Source organism: Sceloporus undulatus, chromosome 4 (assembly GCF_019175285.1).
Source record: "Sceloporus undulatus isolate JIND9_A2432 ecotype Alabama chromosome 4, SceUnd_v1.1, whole genome shotgun sequence".
In the NCBI taxonomy this organism is placed as follows: domain Eukaryota; kingdom Metazoa; phylum Chordata; class Lepidosauria; order Squamata; family Phrynosomatidae; genus Sceloporus; species Sceloporus undulatus.
This window is the reverse complement of record NC_056525.1, coordinates 63,698,581-63,722,050: the sequence shown is the minus strand read 5'-3', so window position 1 is coordinate 63,722,050 and position 23,470 is coordinate 63,698,581. Positions and strand designations below refer to the sequence as shown.

At 41.9% G+C, this 23,470-nt stretch overlaps 1 protein-coding gene across 21 annotated transcripts in view; it reads right to left on the bottom strand.

The window, feature by feature from the left end:
- The window catches only part of LOC121927857, a 171,525-nt gene that overhangs the window by 50,044 nt on the left and 98,011 nt on the right, over window positions 1–23,470 (bottom strand). For 8 of the 21 annotated variants that reach the window (XR_006103349.1, XR_006103350.1, XR_006103355.1 and 5 more), the window contains one exon: window positions 1,919–2,038. The exons of 11 other annotated variants lie outside the window; for them this stretch is intronic. The gene's annotated coding sequence lies outside the window, so the exon portion shown is untranslated. Of the gene's footprint in view, window positions 1–1,918; window positions 2,039–7,313; window positions 7,385–11,201; window positions 11,336–23,470 lie in introns of those variants that run through there. 2 more of the 21 variants (XR_006103362.1, XR_006103352.1) reach the window with 2 other exon arrangements.

Here is a 23,470-nt window from a genome sequence, read left to right as displayed (position 1 = left end):
TGATTGTCACGGGGGCTGCCGGGTTATGGCATCCCTAGTTAGACCCAATCTGCTGGAGATTTGTGATGTATCCCACTCAGTTCTGGAAATTGGTGACATTTACACAGTGACTAGGAGCAGGGACTGTATTTTTGCTGGTGGGAGGAGGGTTATAAAATGGGGTAATCATGATGGAGGATTAAGTAGAGGAAGCTCCAAGAGTAGGAGGAGGTAAGATGGAAGTTGTGAAAGAGTAGTAGTAGTCTGAGAAACAGGGAAAGAGACAACAACAAGAGGAGGTAGAAAAAGAGGTTAATGACAGGTAAAGCTGAGAAAAGAAAAAGTTGATGTCAAAGGGAACTGTGGAAAAATTTCCCATAAGAGCTTAGTGATCTGTATGTGCTATTGTCATTAAGCAAATCCACAGCAAAATACTTTGGGGCTGGTGAATCTGGGCCAGGACTAAGCAAGGAGACCAAAGGCCCATTTTGGGAAATTCTGAATTTCAAACATTGGGTTAAATGGAGAAGCCTAGTACTGAACGGGTGGCAGGTCTTTGTTGAAAGCTCTAGGAAAAAATGTAGATTAGGCTACTGAAGTCACAGGATGAACTCCTATCTGTTTTAAGCTGGCAAAGCCTTACATAGTTTTCTTCAAACAAGACAGGGTGGGAGCCAGCAGCCAGTTGGCATGGTATATTCTTCACAAACACAAATGGGCTTCAGATGGCTTAGACGGAATCCCATACAAAAGATTCTGACTCCCCCCCCACCCCAGCTATCATAGTGGTTATTGTGTTTTTAAAACTGTCCCTCTTCTAGACAGTGCTCTGCTTCATTCTCTGGGTTTCATTCAGCTTGTTACTCACCTACTTCCTACAGGATTGGTAGAAATGTTAGATATTTGTCACTTGCTTCTCCCTCCTACACTCTGGCTAGGAATTCCCATAAGGAAGGAGCCCTTGACTAAAAGGATTCTAGTGGAAAGGTGGAAGATGTGATTGAAAAAGGATCACAAAGATGCCAGCAAGCTCGAGGGAATGCAGGAAACCCAAGGGAGGAATGAGAGGAATTATTCACTGTCCACTTGCCTCCTGAAGAAGTCAGGAGGTTGTCTAAAAACAGCAAGTTGAAACTGGGTCGGCAGTAGGGCCTGTGGGGAAAGCTGCAGCCCAGAGAATGCAAACAGGCTGAGCAGGAGTTCATCTCTCCTGAGATCTGGGTTTCTTCTTTTTCTATGCTTTCACTCATTTCCTTGAGCTACAGTCAGTTATTTATTTAACCTGCAACTGAACTGCACTGAGAATGCCAAGTGTTGGAGCTGCAAGTGCTCTTGCTGAAGTTGTGTTTACATATGCACAGGCATATATTTGTTACAGTTCACATGTGTGCACATAGCCTGCACACACCCATGAAAGTTGGATTTCATTCATGCAAGCCTGCAAAATACCCATAGGCTTGGCATCTCATCACAAGTAAAGGACTTTATCATACGGGAGGCATGCATCCTCCTCCATCATTAAATTGCCATTAAATCATGTTAATAGCATGATCAGGGGAAGATATCATAGCCCTGTGCACTTATCTCATTTTTATCCCATCTGTAACCAGTAATAGAGGCATCATTTGGTCTTAATGGAAACACCTCCATTAGTTTAAAGATGGGCCAAGAACGGGATAAGTGTATGGGGGGTTGATAATCTTCCTCCCCAATCATGCTATTAACATGATTTAATGGCAATTTATGATGGGAGGAGGACACTTCCCCTCCGTCATAATCTCCAAAGACTCAGAAATATTAAAGTCAGCAATCATAAATATTTTATACACACACAGTACAAAAAGGCACATATTAAGAGGTATAATACATATACCCACTTAAGAGTCTAATATTTACAACTGGCTAAGCGCATGGCATAGTGGTTTGAGGGTTGGCTTACAATTCTGGAGACCAGGGTTCAATTCCCATCTTGGCCACGAAACCCATTGGATGAGCTTGGGCAAAGCCACATGTCCTCAGCTTCATGGGATGGCAATCGCAAACCTCCTCTGAACAAAGCCTGCCAAGAAAATCCCATGATAGGTTTGCCTTAATTTGCTGAAAATATATTTCCCTCTTTTAATAAGACAAAATATATAGTTTCAATGGAGTCTTAAACTCAAGAGTGCAGTAATTTGATGGACTAATATGAAATGGTTTTCCTTGTCTTGATAACAGTACACATTCAACAGAAGAAAGAATGATTGCATTTTAACCTATCTGTAAAAACCACCTAACCAATCAGCCAATCAATCAACCAAATGAACCAAACCCAGAACAACAACAATAAAAGTAGAGACGACACGTATGTACTTTATGGAGAACATATTCAGGGGTAGCAATGTTGGCCATGAGCAAAGTACAACAAAAGCGTGTGCGCGCACACACACACACACACAGGCAATATCTTTATTAGGCCAACCATCAAGTGCAAAATGCATTATGCTGGCTTTCAAAACTCATTGGCTTCTTCATCAGGCAAACGAATTTTACAAGAGCAGAAGAGTGATGGTGCTGCAGTCATGAACCTGTGAGGTGTTTAACGCAGTTTTGAGGTTCAGGCAGGTAAGGGCTATACCACTTCTTGTCACTTCTAATGGAGAAGGACATTTTATTGCCCAGTTTTTATTGCCTTTGTCCTCAGTACCCTCATAGCATTAACGAGCATCTCATAGCCTTAACCAAAACAAGAATTCAATACAGGTATTTTAGAATGGGTGTTAATGTAAGCCTGCCAACCTACACACATTAATAGACAGACATCATTATTCTGTACCAGCAGTAGTTCCCTAATGGTTCCAAGAGATTCCAACATCTCACAGATGAAAACTGAGATGCATGTGGCCAAGTAGCATCAGAGTATGGTCATAAGGCAAATGTTATTAATGAGGAAGATCTCACAAGCTAGGAGAGGCTGCAGCAGTTTGGTTTTATCTGAGCCTACTGGGACCTTTAGCCTTCACTGCCAAACAGTGCTGGTGTCTCATAAAACTACATATCCCAGGATTGGATTTTGTAGGATGGAACCATGGCAGTTAAAGTGTTGTTAAGTGTTGTTAATAATGTTAAATTGCATTATTTCTACAGTGTGGATGCACCATTAGAATGTACTGTATTCAGTACAGGAGGCCAACTGGGTCTAGGTGTATTTTCAGACTATGAACCTGCCCCATAAATCTCACCAATAACAATTACCACTCTGGCTATGCAGTTTACTCACCCCAACACTAGCTCTAGCTTTTTGACAATAGAATATAGTGCAGCTTGTTTTACTGAGTTGCATGGACATTCTGTGTATCCTACTGTAAAATCTCACTAATGATCAAAACCTTGATTTTGTCATGAGTAAGAGAGAACAGGCACTTGTTTTAACAGAGTTTGGAAATTATATTTTGGGGACTACAACTTCCACAACCCTACTACCCAATGTGGCCACTGGCCTTCATCATATTGTCAGGGGATTCCATAAAATGTAGTTTAAAAAAGAAAAAAAGTTTGTTTTGCTAAATTATCCAACTTTGCTCATATTAAATTAGCCAGACTGCTCTCTGGAGCAATGGAATCAGTCACAGTGGAAAGCAGGGTCTGCACAAATGCAGCAGCCCTTTGCCGACCACCAAGGAGTTGCATTTAACTTCAAACAGCTTTCACCTGCAAGAGCCAAAAAACAAACAATTGAGATTTACTAGAGGGAGGCTATCAGAACGTTCTCCACCCTGTCTGAGATACTAAGGGGGGAAAATTCCTTTTTCTCAAGAGCCCAAAACAAACAACTAGCTCTAAACAGACTTCTAATCAGGAAGGAGCAGAAAGAGTCAGCCTAGCAGAAGCCAACCAGGGTTTTGTTCAACAACTGGCCAAGGGCAAACAGAACATTTAGGCCAAAACTCAGTTCTGGTTAAGTCAAAATTTGAGAATATACCACTATTGTGGTATTCAAAATATTACTACTCACAGCTCACAGAAATAGCAGTGGCCATCCTTACTGCACAGTGCTGCTTCTGAACTGTAGCTGCTCTGTCTCCAATCTGTCCCTATTCATTGATAGGGAAAATCCATCAATGATCTGGGAAGCATGTAAGTCCTCAGCTGCAAAATGTTGTGCATTTGAGAGTCACATGGTATCAGTGTCCCCTCCTCACCCTATCCCCCCTCACTATTCCTGATTACCGTTATTATCTATTTCTTTCTTTTTTGCAGAAAGCTCCTGACTTTGAAAAATGGCCACTGAAGTGAGTTCAGGGACCTGCATTGGAGCCAGGCTGTACTTGTATGTGGTTTCAAGGAGAAAAGCCGCACAATAACACCAACATGCAGCCCAAATGAAGTTTGAATTTAGAAGTGGTAAAACGCTTTATTTAGCTGTGCAATAATCCTCAAAACATGCTCACACATGCATTCATAAGAATTAACAATATAAAAGGTGATAGGATAAATTTTAAGGATTGCAGGAGGTAACACTGTACTGGTTTGAGAAGCAAAGTTTCCAGTCAGGGGATTCTGTGAAATAAAGTGGTTCAGCAGTTGTCAGAAAATGTTGAGGAGTCAAGTGAGATACTGTCAGAGTGTCTCTCTTAATCCCAAATGATACCAAATTGGTACTGCCCAATTGGGAACATATAAAGCAGGGGTCGGCAACCTACGGCCCGCGGGCTGAATCCGGCCCACCAAGGCCTTGGGACCTGCCCCAGCCTGGTCCTGCCACCCCCGCCACAGCTTCCACGCCACTCCGGGCATGGTCGCGCGGAGGAAGAGGAAGGCAGCGAGGCCTGGGGTGGAGGAGGCGAAGGTGGAGGCAGCGCCTCCTGCACATGGCCGCGCCACCCTCCCCACGGCCTCCTCCCTCCCTCTCTGTGGAGGCCAAAGCCTCCGCAGAGGCTGAGAAGGGGCCCTTGGGGGTCACTGGCAGAGGCCTCCCCCTCCCTCTCAAGCCTCTGCAGAGGCCGAGAAGGAGCGCGCAGGGCCACCGGCAATCGCTGCGATCACCGGCGGCCTCCTCCCTCCTTATTTATTTATTTATTGGCTTTGGCCTACCAGTTGTCTGAGGGACAGCAACCCGGCCCCTGGCTCAAAAAGGTTGCCTACCCCTGATATAAAGGGCAAAACCTATCCTGGGGCAATATTGGGATTAAGGTGAAGAATAGAAATGGAAGTATATAAATGGTTGGACAATCATTGTGAATGTCTGTAAACAAAGAAGTCTTACGCCCAGAGGGAGGGAATCTTGGACTTCTATTTATGTGCAAGCCCAAGGTCTATCACCACATCACTCCTATCAGTGAAGGGATTATGCAGAAGTCATCTATCTTGACTAAGTGCCCTGGTTTCCCCCATGCTAAGCCTAAAGGATCTCTTTATATGGTCCCAGATTTCCTTGTATGGTGAAATGGCTTCCTCCACACTGGAGTGTCTTCAGGGCTATGAGTCTTTAGACAACCCCGTTTCTGTTAATTTTATATTGAATAGAAGGATACTGCATGGAGGGATGATCTAGGGGTAACAGGTGCCTTAAGGAGACCCCCCCAAAAGAGGGGAAGGATGGTCACATAGGCCCTGTATTTTTCCTACAGTGGATCCAGCCCCTTGATATCCTACTATAGGAGAGAGCTGGACGTATCTAACAAAAAGAACATGTCAGAAGACACCGACAAATGAGTTTAAAAGTGCTGTCTGTGTGAACCATGGAAATGAATGGAATCTGGTGGGATTGCAGAAAGATCTTCCCATAGACAGAAATGAAATTATTAAAGCAGTAATGAAATTCGTATCTCAGCTCTGATGTCATCATTTCATGTCTGGCTGCAGGGAGAAGGTTCTGTGATCCTGCCTGCTCCCCATGAAGAGGGAATGACCATAGAGGGGGCTTCAGAGGTTGTTCAGCAAGTCAAGAGGGGCCTTTGGGGAGATGCAGAGGGAAGAAGGGAATACCAATCAGCGCAGTGCCCCACAAATTACTTATGTACAAGTAAGGGAAGCATATTGTGCATGTCCCTATCAAGATGTCAGCCATCATGTTTCAGATAATCCATGGGCAATAAGCTGTGCATATTCTATAACAAAGTGCTTCACAATGGATAACCACCTACTTGCAAAGAGAATCAAGTAAATCTTTGTGGCATCAAGCATGGACGTAATGCAACTTGAGTAACAGAAACTGTTCCAGTGGGTTCTAATAGTCTGTAGATCACCCTCTACATTCCCAGCAAAAGAGGGAAATAACTTTGATACATGCAAACTGAAGTAAGAAAAATTCTATCCAGGTGCTAAAGGTTTCTTAAACAGGGAAAGAATGTTATTTCCCTTGGGTACCAGAGCAACAATAGTGCTTTTATTTTAACCACTTTCTGTATCAAGCTGGTAGATTTTTTTTTAAAAAAAAAAATATTATGGGGCCTTTTAACAATCCATTTGAAGTCAGAGGTGGTCACTTTACAAAGTGTCTGCATAGAACAACATCTGGTGCTAATGCCTGCAGTGTGATTAACCCATGATTTGCCATAGGGCAAAGCTGCATAAAGCCTGTTGATTAAATGCTCAGCTAAGAATATTAAAAGATTAACGGCAACATAGAAAACTGATAATGTAATTACAAGCTTGTCAGGTAACCAGTGGCATTTCTTCTGAAGGTACCAAGTGATGCCTGAATGTGTGAAGACAAATACCGACAATTCAAACAGTTCTTGAAAGGTAAACTGCCTGTGAGCACTTAGGAAGAGAAAAAAAATGGACACAGAAAAGAATTTACTGTGTTTGTTTGTTTAGCATATTGGAAAATGCTTGTTCATGTAGAGAGCTTGGGAACCTTATTTTTTTGAACTACAACTCCCAGAATCCTATTAGTCAAGTTGGTTGAGGGATTCTGGGAGTTGTAATAATAATAATAAAAGGACTTGACAAGGAGCACAGAACCAAGTTTTGCTCTGACCGCTTGTCTGTCTCCCATTATGAAAGTTTATAGATATTCTGAACCATAAAGCTGGCCAGTCCTGTTGTCAGCAGACCTCCCTCAGGTGTCCTCTAAAGAGTAAGAGTAGAATGCAGCCTCTCTGTTGCCCATTAGAAGCTCCCCCCTTAACTAAAAAGCTAAATGGGATGGATGGCTGGTGGTATTTTTTTTCCTGGTGTGGTCCTTTAGGGAGAGAAGTGAAATCACTAGACTTGCTTTCTTGGCTCCTGCACCACACCCATTGCACTGGGAGCTCTGCTCGACGCCTAGGAGTGAGGATTAAAACACTTCTATACCCGGCACCACACCTCTAGGCAGGCCGGCTGTTGCTGAGTTTATGGTTCTTTACCTCTAGAATGGGCTTCCAGGAAACCTGCTTTCCAGATTCAGCATTTCTGGGAATGCGGTCACATGATAGTGGACAGTGGAGACTTGTTAATAGGTCATTGCTCCAATATGCTAACCCGTTCATTGCCAAGGCTGTTTAACAATGACTATTGGAGAAGGGGAACTATGAATATCTTGGCCCATAAAGAGAGGAGAGCAAGGTTTCACTGAGATGTAGCTGTGTACAGTGGGGAATGAGGGGTGGGGTGGGTGGGTAGGTGGGTGGCAAGGGAGGGGAAGCGTCCCAACTGGCAGAGTATACATGTCTGAGGCCTGTTTCTAGCCCAGACTTGACGGGTTAAGCCACGAGCCAAGGGAACTGTTTTCTAAGGTCAACAAAAGCTGCACCTGCCCACAGGCTCCTGTATGCAGCAGGCAGCACAATCAATGGCTTGTTCCTTTCATAAGTGCCGTTGGAGCGCGATGCCCAGGCCTTGGGCCAAACTTCTGATCGCATAAAATATTATTTGTGTTTTAAAATTCCAGTAATTGACTATGCACCGTTTTTTTCCAAGCCCTGTGCCAACAGCAGTAAAATCAAAATCCGTCCCAGGTTATTTTCATCATGCAAATTCCCATTTCTGTAAACAGGAGTAAATGGCAAGGCCCAAGGCTCCCAGCAGCTGGAAGGCCCGCTGCCAGGCCAACATCCTCTGTATGGGAGGAAGCACGTCTAATTACTTCTGAGAGTGGCAGGATGGGGCACAGCAGACAGCCATGTGGATGGAGGTGGGATGGGGAGTGGGCACGGCTGAGCTCCATCACCCAGACCTCTGCTCTATAGGTGCCATAGCATCTCACTGCTTTGTTTCATGCAGCATAACCCAGCTCTTGCAGAAATTACTTTTGGGGACTACAGCTCCACAAATATCCCAGCCAGGAATTCAAGGAGTTTTAGTTATGAAAAATAAGTTTTCTAAGCTGTGCTTTAATGTTCTGTAGAGGCTAGAAAGCTGGCATATGGCAAAGATTCTAGACCTCAGATTTGAGAGGAAAAATCAAATGCAGAGCACTGTGTATCTTTAAGGGCTTAGGTCCAAGTTACAACAAAATGCTGCATGCTATGCGATTGCCAGTGTTCCACAAACTCAAGGGACTGCCAGTGTTATCACATCAATAGCACTGGACATGGGGTACTTAGCCTGTTTTGTGTAGTGGCTAGGAGTGTTATATGAAAAACAAGGAAACCTCCCCACAAGTCAGAAAGCTAATCTTGTGACTCTGGGCTCATTTGTACAGGATTGTTATGATTATAAAATGGGAGGTGGGAAGCGCGTGGCTACTGTGAACAAAACTCTTGTGAAAAAAAATGTAATAAATAAATAAGTGCATTCTCTACAGGTCATTTTTACTTTTACTTTTTTACTTTTACTTTTCCTGAGGAAAACTGGGTGAATGTGAGTCCTATATCCCCTCCCCCATTCCAGATTTGGGGAAAGCTCCTTCAAATCAATGTGATTATTGTAGGAGCAGCCTCATTTGATGGGTGAGTGTGTGGTTAATACTTTCTTTTTGGGATTCAGTACCTACACACACACTTCCTTCAACCACTCACTCACCCATCTAATGAGGCTGCTCCTACAACAATCACATTTACAGCCTAGTCAAGTCTGCATGCTGCCCTTCCCTCATATAGACTGTGTCTACACTGCAGAAATAATCCTTTTGACAACACTTTAATTGCCATGGCTCAATGCTATGGAATTCTGGGATTTGTAGTTTGTTGTGGCACCAGAGCTCTCTGACAGAGAAGACTAAATGTCTGGAAAGCCATTGGGCAACCTTTGGCAAATCGCACACTCTCAACCTCAGGGGAGTGTCAAACCTCTTCTGAACAAATCTTGTGAAGAAAAACCTGTGATGGGTTTGTCTTAGGGTCTCCATGAGTAAAAGAATAACAAAAGCTAAGTGTAAAATTGCAATCCTATTTGTATAGGAGGTATACTATCCTATGCAAATATGTAGGATTTTACTAATAACACCAGATGACTAAAAGCAAATCAGACTTCAAAATAAAATAAAACAAAACAAAAACAAAATAAACCCTCACTTAATTTGGGATCTGATTGCTGTCTCAAATGTGAGCTAGTGGATTCTAAGGTGCCTAGAAGTCACATCCTCTGAGCCAGAAGCCTTGATTGCTGATCTAGATATATATTAAAATGGTGCTATTTTTGCTGTGGTAAGTGGATCATACTTTGTACATCCTTATTTGCAGAGATCCTTATTGAACATAAATTTAGGACTGAGTCCTTTAGTGAGAAAAATTTTTGGAGCTGAATGCAGGTTGAATTCTGGGTCAAATTAAGCATTGTTGCTAGAGAATATATATGGCTCATGTCACAATAACCCTGTGGAATAACTAACCTTGAGCAAACACAGAATGTCCAGTTTCATGAAAAAGAGTTACTCCTTTACCAAGTAGGTAAGGTAAAAACAAACACCAGTTTGCATGGATTATGCAATGCCTGCATGGCATTCATTATTAGTGTAGTTCAGGTTCGGCAGGAGGAACTTAATACTGTAGAATGAAGTTTGAGAAAATAGTTCCCAGCTCTTGCTAAAGAATTACATATCTGTTGTTTTTCTGCTTGTGTTGTGCTACTGTATTCTTTTTGAGTAAGTTTATCATTAGAACTCATGAACACTGAACTACATAAATTGTAAATTAGAGAAAAGTTTAGTAGGGCATCAAGAAGAATTAAACAGTGCATAATAGGTAATGCTGTTTTATCCGTCACAGTGTGAATAAACAAAACTTTATTTGAGCAGTGGGGCCATTCTGGGAGTGTTCTGCTCAAACAACCCATTGCCCACTCCAGGGCTGGGATTAAAAAAATCCAGCTGTGTGAGCTGGCACCAGAAGCTGTCTATATACAAAACTGGCTGGCTTGTAGTTCTGTGTTATATATGAACTCTGCATCTCAGGAAGACAACTTAGTTTTATTTCCATAGTATAAACGGAGGCAAGGAGCCTCTTCGAAGATCAACCAAGGGTTGCCACTGCTTACAGAACAATAATGATAGCAGGGGTTCCCTCTGCCCCATGCTGCCTGTGGAAGACAAATAGCTCCTTCTAAATTTTAACTCAGGCCACCCATGTCTGGTGTAAAGTACAATGCGAGTCAGTGGAGCTAGTGTTTTCTAGGTCAAAAGTGTGGGGACTGAATCCACTATGGATTATACTCTGAACCTGAATGAACTCTCCAAGGTGCTGAACCGATTTTGGTAATAAGGTTCAATTCCTTGGACCCTGTCATGGCTGCAGGAGTTTACCACATACCCTGCAGCTGTGGACAAATCTACATAGGGACTACCAAACACAGCATCCAAACACAAATCAAGGAACAGGAGAGACACTGGCTATTTGGTCAGCAGAAAAATCAGCAGTAGCAGAACATGTAATAATAATAATAATAATAATAATAATAATAATAATAATAATTTATTTAGATCCTGCCTCTCCAGCAGGATTGAGGTTATAAACCATCCGGGGCGTAAAATGCTATTTGAAAACACTGAAATTCTGGACCATGTCTACAACTATCAGGTCAGAATGCACAGGGAAGCCATTGAAATCCATAAACACCGGGACAACTTCAACAGGAAAGAAGAAGCCCTTAAGATAAACAAAGTCTGGCTACCAGTCCTGACAAACACCAAAATCAAGACCAAGCCCATGCAAATGAAAACTACCCAGGGCCAGGGAAATTTCCCAGCAGACAATGGATCATCAGTTAAATGGACACCCTGAGACCTTGCCATTCAACAACAGATCAACACAGAGATTAACATGTAAATCACTTCCTCTAAACCAAGGGTCACATAGTATTATACCCCACTCACTCACATGCCAGGATTCTCTGAAGATGTCTGCCACACATGCTGGTGAAACCCCAGGAATAAACTCTTCCAGAAAATGGTCACGTAGCCAGAAAACTAATTGTAAATACCCGTCTCTAAACTACAAATCCCATGAACCTCAATTCAATATTCTAACTGCTTCATCATGCAGGTTCATTAAAAGAGAGGGCTCTGCAAGTCAAATTGTTGTACAGAGGACAAAGGTTGTCTATGTTTTGGTTCCAAGAGCAAGAAAAGCTCATCTACAGAAATGTTCCTCTGTGTACAATCACATTTATTCTTGTATGTAACTGTATGCTTGCAATTTATTGTAGCTTCAAGCTGCAGGAGCTGTGGCCACTATTAAATATATTCGTTGTAGATAAGATACTTTAAGCCCTGAAGAGCTCTGGTGGTGCAGTGATTAAATGCCTGTACTGCAGCCATTCACTCATAAACTATAAGGGTGTGAGTTCGATACTCAGGGTCAACTCAGCCTGGCATCCTTCCGAAGTCACTATAATGAGTTTCCCAGCTTGTTGGGGGCTATTAGTTTCCACATTGTAAACTGCTTAGGAAGTGCCTAAGTGCACTAATAAGCGGTATAGAAATGTACTAGCTATTGCTATTGTTATTAAGCATCCTGAGTAAAACAGCAGTTAAAAAATTAATGCAGTCCCATTGTTCAAAGCAGATAATATCAGCTAGAGATCAAGATGCATTGGAACCATGACAAACACATGCTGCGGTGCCAATCTGCCCTGAACTAGGAATGGAAAAGGTCTTTTCTGCCCCTGCTGCAGCCTCAGGGTGGCTTCAAGTTGCTCCAGCGGCATGCGGTGCATAAACACTGTGCTGCTGGAGTGTCTTGAAGCCGCCAATATCTGAGTAGCTGGCTGGTTTCAGGGCGGTTTGGAGCATGCGGCATGCAAATGCTGCCCCCCTCCAAGATGTCCAGAAGTGGACTTCAATGGGCCATCTGTTTCAATGGCCCATTTCAGTTTGCTTTCTTCTACATTGGTGAATTTCCTCCTGATCATTGGCAAAGGCACCAGAAAGCTTGGTCCAGGAGTCACAATTTTCTCATGATGCCCTTGGCAGAGTGCTATTTCAGAGCATTGTAGAAATGATAATGCTAACTGCCAGACTGAGACACTGAGGTTTATCGCATGGCACTTGGAGAATGGGAATGGAAGGGAAGGGAAGGGAATGGCATGGGAGTCCCCAATCCATTCCCCAGCCGTTCCATGGCAGCTGATTTTGAAGGACGATTTTGAACCATTCTTCAAAATCAGCTGCTGTGGAACGGCTGAGGAACAGATTGGCATTGGTGGTGTTCTCCCGTGTGATAACACGTTTCCTCACTTGTTCTGTTCCCTTCCATTCTGTTCCGTTCTCATTCCTCAGAATGCTGTGCAATAATGCCCATTGTTTAAAAAATAACACAGGCCAGTAATTAAAAGTCGGCTGCACTGGGACCCTCGGCAGCTATCCTCTGGGAGGAACTTACTACAGCTTCTGAAATCTAGGCTTGCAGCGACCTCCCAGAGGGCGTTCTCTGCTGTCGCCCCCAAACTCTGGAACAACCTGCCGGATGAGATCCGTCAGACAACATCATTAGACAGCTTTAAAAAAGCGGTCAAGACGGAGCTCTTCCGGCAGGCCTTTCCAGATTAACCATCCCGGCCCAGGTTCCCTGATTCCCTCATTCCTCCCGTGGCCCCATCTTAGTGATGGTTGAGGATCAATAGAAGGATATCCGGGTTTTTAGTTTTCAATTGTTGTTTTATGCATTGATATTGTGTTTTAATATGTTTACTGTTTAATACTGTCTTAAGGGGGGGAGGGATAAAGTGTTTTTAATTGTCATATTTTATATTTTACTGTTGTTAACTGCCCGGATTGGTTTGCCAGAGGGCGGTATACAAATAAATATTATTATTATTATTATTATTAAATAGCACATGCAGAGCTTGGAAAAATGGCTTCTTTAGACTTGAACTCCCAGATTTCTGCAGCATAGCCATTGGCCATACTTACTGGGGTGTGTGGGAAGTGTAATCCAAAAAGTCATTTTTCTGGCAGTCTGGCCACATGCTGATGCTGGGTTCAAAGGGCAACCTTCAAAGAGAGCTTATACCATTTGGCCAGGAGGAGGTGAGGTCTTGAGCCTTCTCCAAATGATATCTGCTACTGGCATGGTAATTCACATGTGGCTTTTGGTTTCATACACCTTAGCAGACATGTTATTTCACCCTCAATCTGAGGAAAGGAGCAGAGAGTCTTGCTCAGAAGTCACGTCTGTATGAGAAACAAGTTGAGGGAAAGCTCAACATATGGTGAAGTAATATGGTTTTGATTGTGACATACTGCATAAAATGTACGGCACACACGTATTTAAAATATATGAGACTGTACATTCATAGCTTGCATTTGGACTGCCTTTCATCTCAATGTGATTTACAGGCTTCACATATGGGCACAGATTTCTTCCTTTACCACCAAGCAGCAGCTACTTCTGGGGTGGTGCTCATCCCCTGTTAGCATTGCTCTATGACAGTGCTGCAAAATGGTGTATCTGAAAAACCTGAAATCTTGACCACCATGGGAGATGGAACTCTGCCAGCATCGGATAGCTGGCAGATCAATCAAGATAAAGAATCACTTGGTAGCCAGAATAGGTCTGTGCTCCCCCCCCCCCCCATGTTTTATTGTTTGCAATACTTTAAGACTGATCTTTGCATTTTGTTTTTATTTGTTTCAGTTTTGTAACTGCTGTGTACACTGACATCTGGGCAAAAGTGCTATGCATTTTAGAAATAATAATAATAATAGGTTTTATTTATATACCGCCCAATCACTGGGAATCCGAGCGGTTTACAACAGAGGGGATAATAGACAGTTCCCTGCCCTCAGGCTTACAATCTAAAAGACATGACACAAAAGGAGAAGGAAATGGTGAGGGGGGAGGAGATCAGGTCCAGCATTCTTCTCTTCCTCTGAGGCCTGGACCAAGGCAGATGGACCAGAGGGAGGGCTCTTCTTCTTCAGGCTAGCCCTGGTGGAACTGGGACAGCCTGTTCTCTCCCTCACCAGCCAAAAGATGACAGTTATGGAGGGAGGGCGCTTTATCTTCAGGCTAGCCTCTGATGACACTGAGCCAGCCTGTTCTCTCCCTCACCGGCCGAAAGATGACAGTTATGGAGGGAGGAGCCTCAATCTTCATAAATAAACAAACAGACATGTGAAGGAAGTAATTTAACTGTCCACAAAGCCCCACTTGCAGACAAACCTTGCTTTGAGACCCCCTTCGTTTCACAAAGCATGAATAAAAATTCACCCAGCTTACAAAATGCAAAATTGTGTACTATTTCTTTTCCAAACCATGGGGAGGCCTGACTGAATCAGACCAAAATCCCACCTTGCCTAGTATTTTTTTTTACACAGTGACCAGCCAATTGCCTATCAGAAGCCCACATGCAGGACATGGCTACAACAGCACCATCTGTTCCTCTTCCCCAGTAATCAGTATGCTGATGTACTGATATATTGTGTGGACCTCCCTGTAAAATTCCATGAACTGGGCATGGTGTGCTTGAACACAAAACCCTCATCTGGAAGCAACCACAGTGCATTTCCACAGTGCAAAATGTTTTTGGGCAAGAGCCAATATGGCACATGTAGTTCTGTGCCTTCTCCTGTAAGCAACTGTGATGCCCTGTGGGGCTACTGTTGCTGCTACCTCTGCTGGATGTGGAGGGAGGAGGGACAGAGGGATGGAGGCAACTATGCAGACCTGCCTCTCTTCCCTCTGAAGTTTGCTTTCAAGAGAAGCAGCAGAATGACATACTTATTCCCCTCCCTCCCTAAGGATGAGACACAGTCCCCATTGCCAGGTCACCTCCCTGCTGCCCCTGCTCCTCACCCACAGCTGCCTAGATATGGAGGTTTTGGAAGGGATACAAAAAGCTAGCAGATAGCCCCTTGAAAACAAGACATATATGTGTGTAAAGCTCAGGTGTTTCAGTCTTTGACGTCTCTTGAATCCTGTTGAGGTGTTCTTTAATGTGTTCACTCAACACACCAGGAGGAAGTGCTCTATTATGGTCTATTATGTCCCCTCTGTTTTAAATGTGTTCATTGTGAAAGGTGGCAGGTCTGAAAAGAAGAGACCCCCTCCATCCATGTGGCTCTCCACATGAGCCAGATGCATAAAAATCAGAGTTCTGGCTTGCATGGGGACCTTCCATTTGTAGAGGAGTCTCTTTTCTTCAGACTCCTCACTTTTTGCACAAGCAAACCAATAACAGAATGGAAGAATGGGTAATGTGCTGCCTTTCTTGTCTGTTGCACAAAAAGACTAAAGGGTCAAAAGGAATGCATGGATGAAGGTCTAATATGCTCCCTTCCATGCATGTTGCATAAGGAGATTAAAGGGTCACAAGGAACAAATAAAATAAAATAAAAGTATGAATTTCCCTTACAGGTGACTCACAGGCAGAAGAGGAGAAAAACAACTGTATGCCCAAGAATCTGTGTAAAAATATGCACTTAGCATATTACTTAATTACCTGTGAAAGGTTATGAACATCAGAGTTACCACATTTGTACATAATACACAATAATTCAAGATAATTAATTCAAAGCAGACATGAAGGTTTAAAAGAAAGATCTCCTAACTGCAGAGAGACTGGGGAGTGAAAAGGCAGGGGGAAAAAATCTGGGTTGAAAAGTGATGAACAACAGGAAAATAATAGTCACTCAAGAAAGATCTCATGGTGTCACTGTGGTTTGCTCCCTGAAAATGTCAGTACAATGTTCTTCTGTCATCCAAAGGCAAATCTATATATAACCCTGAACTTGGGAGTCCTGGGTAGATGCTAAATTAGGATGCTTATGATGTCCTACACAGATGGCTTGAAGTAAAGTATGCTCCATGTTGTCTTGCCAACAATAAGTGAGTTTTGAACATTCAAATCACAATTCTCTACACACTTGGAGTGAGAGGGCTGAATATGCACTTCTGAAGGAAAAGGCAGAATAACCAGTGTGTGCACAGATAATAAAGAGGTGAATGAATTGGGTCAGTTCAGTGAGATATGTGTGCAAAACTTTAGTAATTTTTGAAAATCTCCCAGCTTTTCAAACAAGTTAGTTCCTGAAAACTTCCAACCTGCATGTCCTCTGGCCATAGTAAGGAATTCTAGGAACCGTAGTCCAAAAAGTAAGTTTTCAAAGCCCTGTTTATGTGCATTAGGGACAGAATGGGACACAATCCAGGCTATCATACCACTGACAGAAATGGAGAATTTCTCTTATATCACTGGAGGGCTGAGAAATCACCAAGAGAAATTGTTCAGGTGTTGCAGAAGGCAGGGGAGGGAGAAAGTTCATCACAGTGGATGTCCATTTCTGTAATGCTGGGTTTAGGTCATGGTTTCTGTTTTTATGGTTTTCAACACAAAAATATTGAAAAGAAAAACCTGACCATGCACTTTTCACTGGATTCTGTAACAACAGCAAAAAGGAACCAATGTGATCCAATAGTAAGAGCATGGAAAGAAATTTCTGGGGAACGTAAGCAGAGAAATGGAATTTAGGCAGCAGTTATTTTGAGTTATTTAACTGCATAGATCATGAAAGGCTATGGAACATCCTTAAAGACATGGGAGTGCCAACACATCTGATAGTCCTGATATTCAGGACAAGAGGCTACTGTCAGAACAGAACATGGAGAAACAGAATGGTTCTCAATTGGCAAAGAGGTCAGATAAAGCTGCATCTTATCACCCTACCTGTTCAACTTATATGCAGAATATATTGTAAGTAAAGCAGGCTTGGACACAGAAGGAGTAGTCAAAATAGGAGGAAGGAATATCAGCAATCTAAGATACACTGACAACACCATAATACTAGCAGAAAACCTCACAGACCTCGAACAACTACTAAGGAAGATCAAATAAGAAAGTGCAAAGGCAGACTTACTGTTGAACATAAAGAAAAAAAAATGACCACGGAACAGCTATACTTAAGAATCTGAATCTTCTTGGACTCTCTAGGGATACCATCTTAAAATTAGAAATTGATCAAGCAAAATTAGTTATAAAACAAAGAATCCTCGTCACTGAAGGCCAGATGGAAATTGCTGCCTTTCCTAGACACATAGTGATAAATAACCAAATCTTGGTTTTATCCTCTACTCCTTATCTATATCATGTTACAATACCCAAATTTAGGAGAACTCTATCTTTAGCTCAATTTAATGCTCTCCCAACAGCAGTGCTAGAAGGGAAATATAAAAAAACACCTTATGAAACTTGGCTTTATCCTTACGATGATGGTGTTATTGAAACTACAGTGCAGGTTCTATTGTACTGTCAATTCTACAAGAACAGTCGCCACCAGCTGGTTACTCTTCTTCTAAAAAAACAACCTGGACATACTGATACTTTCTATTTACATTATCTTCTGGACAATCAGAAACCAAGCGATGTTTACAATGTAGCACAATTTTGTTACATTGTATATAAAATATGCTCCCAGTTGGTTGGTGAAAACTGATATGTGTATAACATGACCTTGAATTTGTATCTGAAATTGTTTTTAACAATTATTAATAATTGTATTTTGCAATTCTTATATTTTCAAGTTATTTTGTCTACTGGTCAATGACCGAATAAATTTTACTGCTGCTGCTGCTGCTACTACTACTACTACTACTACTGACCATGGAGAACTTACACAATTTCGAACTAGACTTTGAGGAAATAGAAATAGTAAAAGAATTCTCATACCTGGGGTCAAACATTGATAGGAACAGGGGTTGCAGCCAGGAAATCAGAAGAAGAATGGTCAGGATAGCTATGAAAGAACTAGAAAAGAAAGCCCTGGTGGTGCAGTGGTTAAATGCCAGTTCTGCGGCTACAAGATTGTGAGTTCGATCCCAGAGGGCTCCAAGGTTGACTCAGCCTTCCCTCTTTTTGTAGGTTGGTAAAATTAATATCCAGCTTGTTGGAGGTAATTAGCTTACTGATTGTAAACTGTTTAGAGAGTGCTGTGTTCACTGATAAGCAGTATAGAAATGTACATACTATCGTTATTGCTAAAAGATTCTAAGATGCAAAGATATACAACTTAGCACAAAAGTTAAAATCATACAAGCCATTGTATTCCCTTTTACCATGCATGGGTGTGAGAGCTAGACAGTTAAGAAAGAAAATAAGAAGAAAATCCATTCATTTGAAATGTGGTGCTGGAGAAGAATGCTGAGGATTCTGTGGACAGTCAAAAAGACAAACAAATGAGTCCTAGAGCAGATCAACCCAGAAATCTCCCTGGAAGCCAAATTAAAAAAAGTTTGGCTGTCATACTTTGGACACATTATGAAAAGACATGAAACATTGGGGGGAAACAATAATGCTAGGAAATGTGGAGAGAAGGATAAAGAGAGGAAGCTGCATGCTAGATGGGTGGGCTCTATTAAAGAGATGACGAGTATGAGTTTGGGGAACTAAGCAGAGCAATGGAGTGCACCATGGGTAAAGACCGACATGAGGGTGGTTAACAACAAAAAAAAAATTGTAGGGGATGAAGCAAAAGTTGCATGCTTTTAAGTTAAAAAATTTTCCACACTTGAGTACCCAGTAACAGTAGTTACAAGACTTCTAGTTGTACAATATGAAAGAGAATTAGGAAAATGATAGGTGATAGGAGAAGTACAACTGAAGAGTAATTAAATAAATACCAAGAAGAACAACAAAGTGACTGAGCTCACTGAGTATGTTCCACAGGAGAGGATAAAAGGATTCTTTGCGCTCACAATAGAGACAGCACAAAAGGGATATTATGAAGAATCATTTCAGAAAAATGATCAGATAGTAATTTGTTTGCTTTTTCACACATAGTCATATATTTATTGGTGGGATTCTTTTCCAGATGTTTCCTGATTTTTTTTGGCTAAGTTGCAACCTAGGAACCAGGCTTTTAATCCCTCAGTGCACAGTAAGATGCACACAGAAAGGTTTTTAGTATTATTACTATTATTAAATGAGAACTTTGGCATTTTGATTTGATACTCCAGTTATAAATTTCTTTTATTTCAACTTATAGACTTGTTGTTTTTATTGTACATCACCAGGGGTATAATCAATGAAGACAGCCAGTGTGGTGTAGTGGTCTGAGCGTTGGACTTTGACTCTGGAGATGAGGATTCGAACCCCCATTTGTCCATGGAAACCCACTGAGTGACCCTAAGCAAGCACACTCAACCTCAAAGGAAAGCAAAGGCAGAACCCCTCTGAACAAATCTTGCCAAGAAAATCCCATGATAGGTTTGTCTTAGGGCTGCCATAAATTGAAAACAACTTGAAGGCACACAACATGCATAATCAATGGAAATGATGTCTTTACAACCAAAATCAATAATAAATAAATAAATAAATAAATAAATAATAGACAATAAAATACAGATAAAATGTGGGGTTCCCAGGTGGAGTGGGGATTTGTGTGTATGATCACACTCTGAAGGGTTCCAGGAATCCATCCCTTAGTGTTTCAATTTCAATGAGGAATAAATAAGTCTTAAAATATGACCAGTGTACTCATATGTGCCAGTTGTAGTCACTTGTGACATGGACACCCTCTTCCAATTTATAATAGTTTGCAGCCTGATCAGTCAAGGATGATATGGGTGATCAGGCCAGTGCTTATTGCAAGCTTGCTCTGGCAGATTTACTTAATCTCTAATTAGCATGTGATGGATTGGACTGAAACAGATACTAAAAACTGCACTGTTTTCTGTTACTTAAGAACAAGTGCAGTATATTGCTCAAAATGCTAGCCTGGGACTTAGGAGATCCAAATTCTAGTGCCTAAAGAATCATGAAACGCACTGAGTGAATTTGGTTCAGTGACCTACTTGACAGGGCTGTTGTGAGGATGGAGAAGAAAAGGAGATGGATGTATGACAACTTATGTGCACTAATGTTTATTATTAATAAACATTAATAATAAATACTTTTTCTTTAAAACTAGAAAATTATGGAAATATAAATTGGCAGCTTTGCTATGGTGCAATGAAGCAACGGGTATTTGTGTGCAGTCTCAGAATGTGTGAGGGGAGTTGGGCTTTCACAATGAATTATTAAAGTGCTGCTCACATACTGTCAAAGGGAATGGTGCTAATCTAATCACAATCCATCTAGTAGTGCCACATCTGTCCAACACCTCCACCTCTTCATTTCCAATAAGCCTTAAATAGTACATAATTATTAATGTCTACCAGCCTGTCAGATAGAGGAACAGATTCAGTTATCTTTCCATATCAAAGGGATGGGGCACCTGATTCCTCAGACATTGCTGAAATCAGACTTGGGAACAGTGTGAGGCAATGAAGGGCAGCTAGATTATTCTGTCATTGCCTACCGCCAATCAGGACAGATGGTCATGGTCAGATCGATGGCTCTTCAACAACTAGAGCCAGGCATGGGAATATATGAGTGAAAAGAGAACAAGGGTCAAGCGTATAGCACACACATTAGCTCTGGTGGTAAACCAGGTCTCCAGTGTCTTAAGAATTATCAGCTGAGATTCTATTTTGGACTTGGATAGTGTAAATCTACACTCATGTAATTATATGGTGGTTGTACAACATTACCCTTCTGCTGAATGCTGGCATCGTGCAAATGACTGTGTCCATCCTGTTCCGAGAAGCCTTCCCAGGCATCGCATAATTGTCACTTACTATCTGATGTTCTGTTGTTGACTGTTTATCGATCCATTTCCTGTATTGCTATGTACTGTATATGTATTATCCTACTTGTGAGTATGTATTTTCCCTGGATAATGATTAACCTTCCATTTTGAAGCCAAGCCCTCCCTTCAGTCCATCTGCCTTGGTCCAGGCCTCGGAGGTTGAGAGGAACTGCTGGACCTCTTACCCTTTCCCTCCACCACTCCCTTCTCCTTCTGTGTCATGTCTTTTTAGATTGTAAGCCTGAGGGCAGGGAACCGTCTAACTAAAAAGATTGCATGTACAGCGCTGTGTAAATTTACAGCGCTTCATAAATAAAGGTTAATAATAATAATAATAATAATAATAATAATAATAATAATACGTGCCAGTGTGTCTCCTTTTTGTTGCATTGTGCATTGGGGAATGCATTGAGTCTCTTGATCCAATCCCAGTATATGAAGCGGTACACTGAATCTATTGTCAAATAGACACACATCATCAAAAAATGCACAATTTCATGACTGGAATCCTGTTGGCTAATCTCAACTAGAAATGACCCAATTGTTGAATGTTGAATCAACACATCGGTAAATTGAATGGAATTAATGGCTCTATTCCAGTTGGGTCTGACAATTACATTTAGGCCAATGTGAAATGTTATTGTTTACACTTGTGGAACTCCTCTTAGGCAACCATGAACTGGATACATCTGTTGTGCAATGGTAAAAAAAGTACAAGTTCATGTGTAAGGTAATTTACACATGTCTATGACACTATCAGGATTGTGGCTGTAGAGTCAATTTGCTGCTTTCCCACACATTTCCTGCTTGATCATAAGCAAATGCTTTTGTTTAAATTAAAAGGGTCTTAGTCATGTGGCAGTGTACATGTTTTGCATGTTTTGCATGCAAAAGATTTCAGATTCAATCCTTGGCAGTTCCTGATAAGATCTAGAAAGACCTTCATGATTTGTGGAGAGCTACTGCTGGTCAAATCATCCTAGGTAATACTGAACTACATAGATGAATGTTCACTTGGATTAAGGCAACATTTTAACTCTGTAAGGACGGGGGGGGGGGGAACCACGTTAATACTTTTTCATTTGCCTAAGACATATAGAGACCTACTACACTGGCAGCTGAATACTACTTCATCAATGGAAATGATCCTGCCCCATACCTGAAGTTTCCATATTTTGGGGTGCAGGACAGGTTGCATGGCACAACAAGTATGTCACCCCAAAAGACGGGTATGCCCAGGATGTGAAGAAGAAATGTCTGGGTGACCGCCATTCCAGCTTCCCAGCATCTGCCCGCTAAACCAGCTTCCACATTTTCTCCCAGGGTTGTCCCAGGCAAATACTATTAATCTTAAATATTTGAAGGGAATGTTATGTAGAAGATGAAGCAAGCTTGTTTCTGCCACTCCAGACACTGACACATGAATTGATTGATTCAAATTACAGGAACTTCATGATTGTAAGAGCTGTTCAGAAAATGGTGGACTCTCTTTTTGTGGTTTCTAAACTGAGGTGGATGAGCTTTCACTATCCATTCCTGCATGCCAACAGGTTGGACTAGTTAGCCTTTGCATCCCCTTTCAACTCTATGATTCTCCCATGAGGCACAATCACTGCTTCAGAAGCCTGTAGATAGATGCAGTTGCTAGCAGTTGGTGGCTTCCATGTCAGTTGGGCAGTGAGTCCACTCCAGAATTTAGTCTGAAACTTAAAGGCACTGTCTAAGGTGCTGAACCCTATCATTAAAATAGGTTCAGTGCCTGGAATAACTCATTTAAAGTTTGGAATAAAATCCAGAGCAGATTCACTGCATGCACACGCCTGGCATGGAAGCTACCATCTGCTAATTTGTTCCCAATTGTCCCCCAGGCTAATTTAGAAATCAGCCTGGGGAACAGTTATCCAAGCACTAGTAAAAACATCAGTTTAGCCACTGGAACTAAACCTCCAATCCAGCTCAAGGAATGAAAACAATGTTGGAATCTTTTGGATTCAACCTTTGATAGTCCTCCAGCCACCCAAATGAAGCTTCTGAATGCTTTGACCCATCCGAATCCTTCAGCTCAAGTGTGCCTGCCTGCTTGGCACCAAGAAGAAAGTGCTAATGGGTCTCAATGGTAAGAAGCAGACTTTTAAAAAAAGAAAAGGAGCACTGATCAGACAGGAAATGCCTCATGAAAGTTGAGTGGATTGCCTCTGGATGTTTACAGAATAAGCTACCAAGTAACTGGTGCTTGGGGGATACTTTGTGAGCTCTTGAAAGAAACGTTTGCTCTCTCTCTCTCTCTCTCTCTCTATATATATATATATATAATCAATCCTTTGTGGGTGACCAGTGCTTAGATGGATTTGGGCCCGAAAGATGGTCTGTTGCATTTCACAGTTTGTTCACACAGAAATCCTGCTGTTTTGGTTTCTCTGGCAGCTTTTCTTATTGAAGAAATATGCTCAGTGAACTCAGGTATGTGTGTGTGTGTGTGTGTGTGTGTGAGAGAGAGAGAGAGAGAGAGAGAATGAGAGAGAT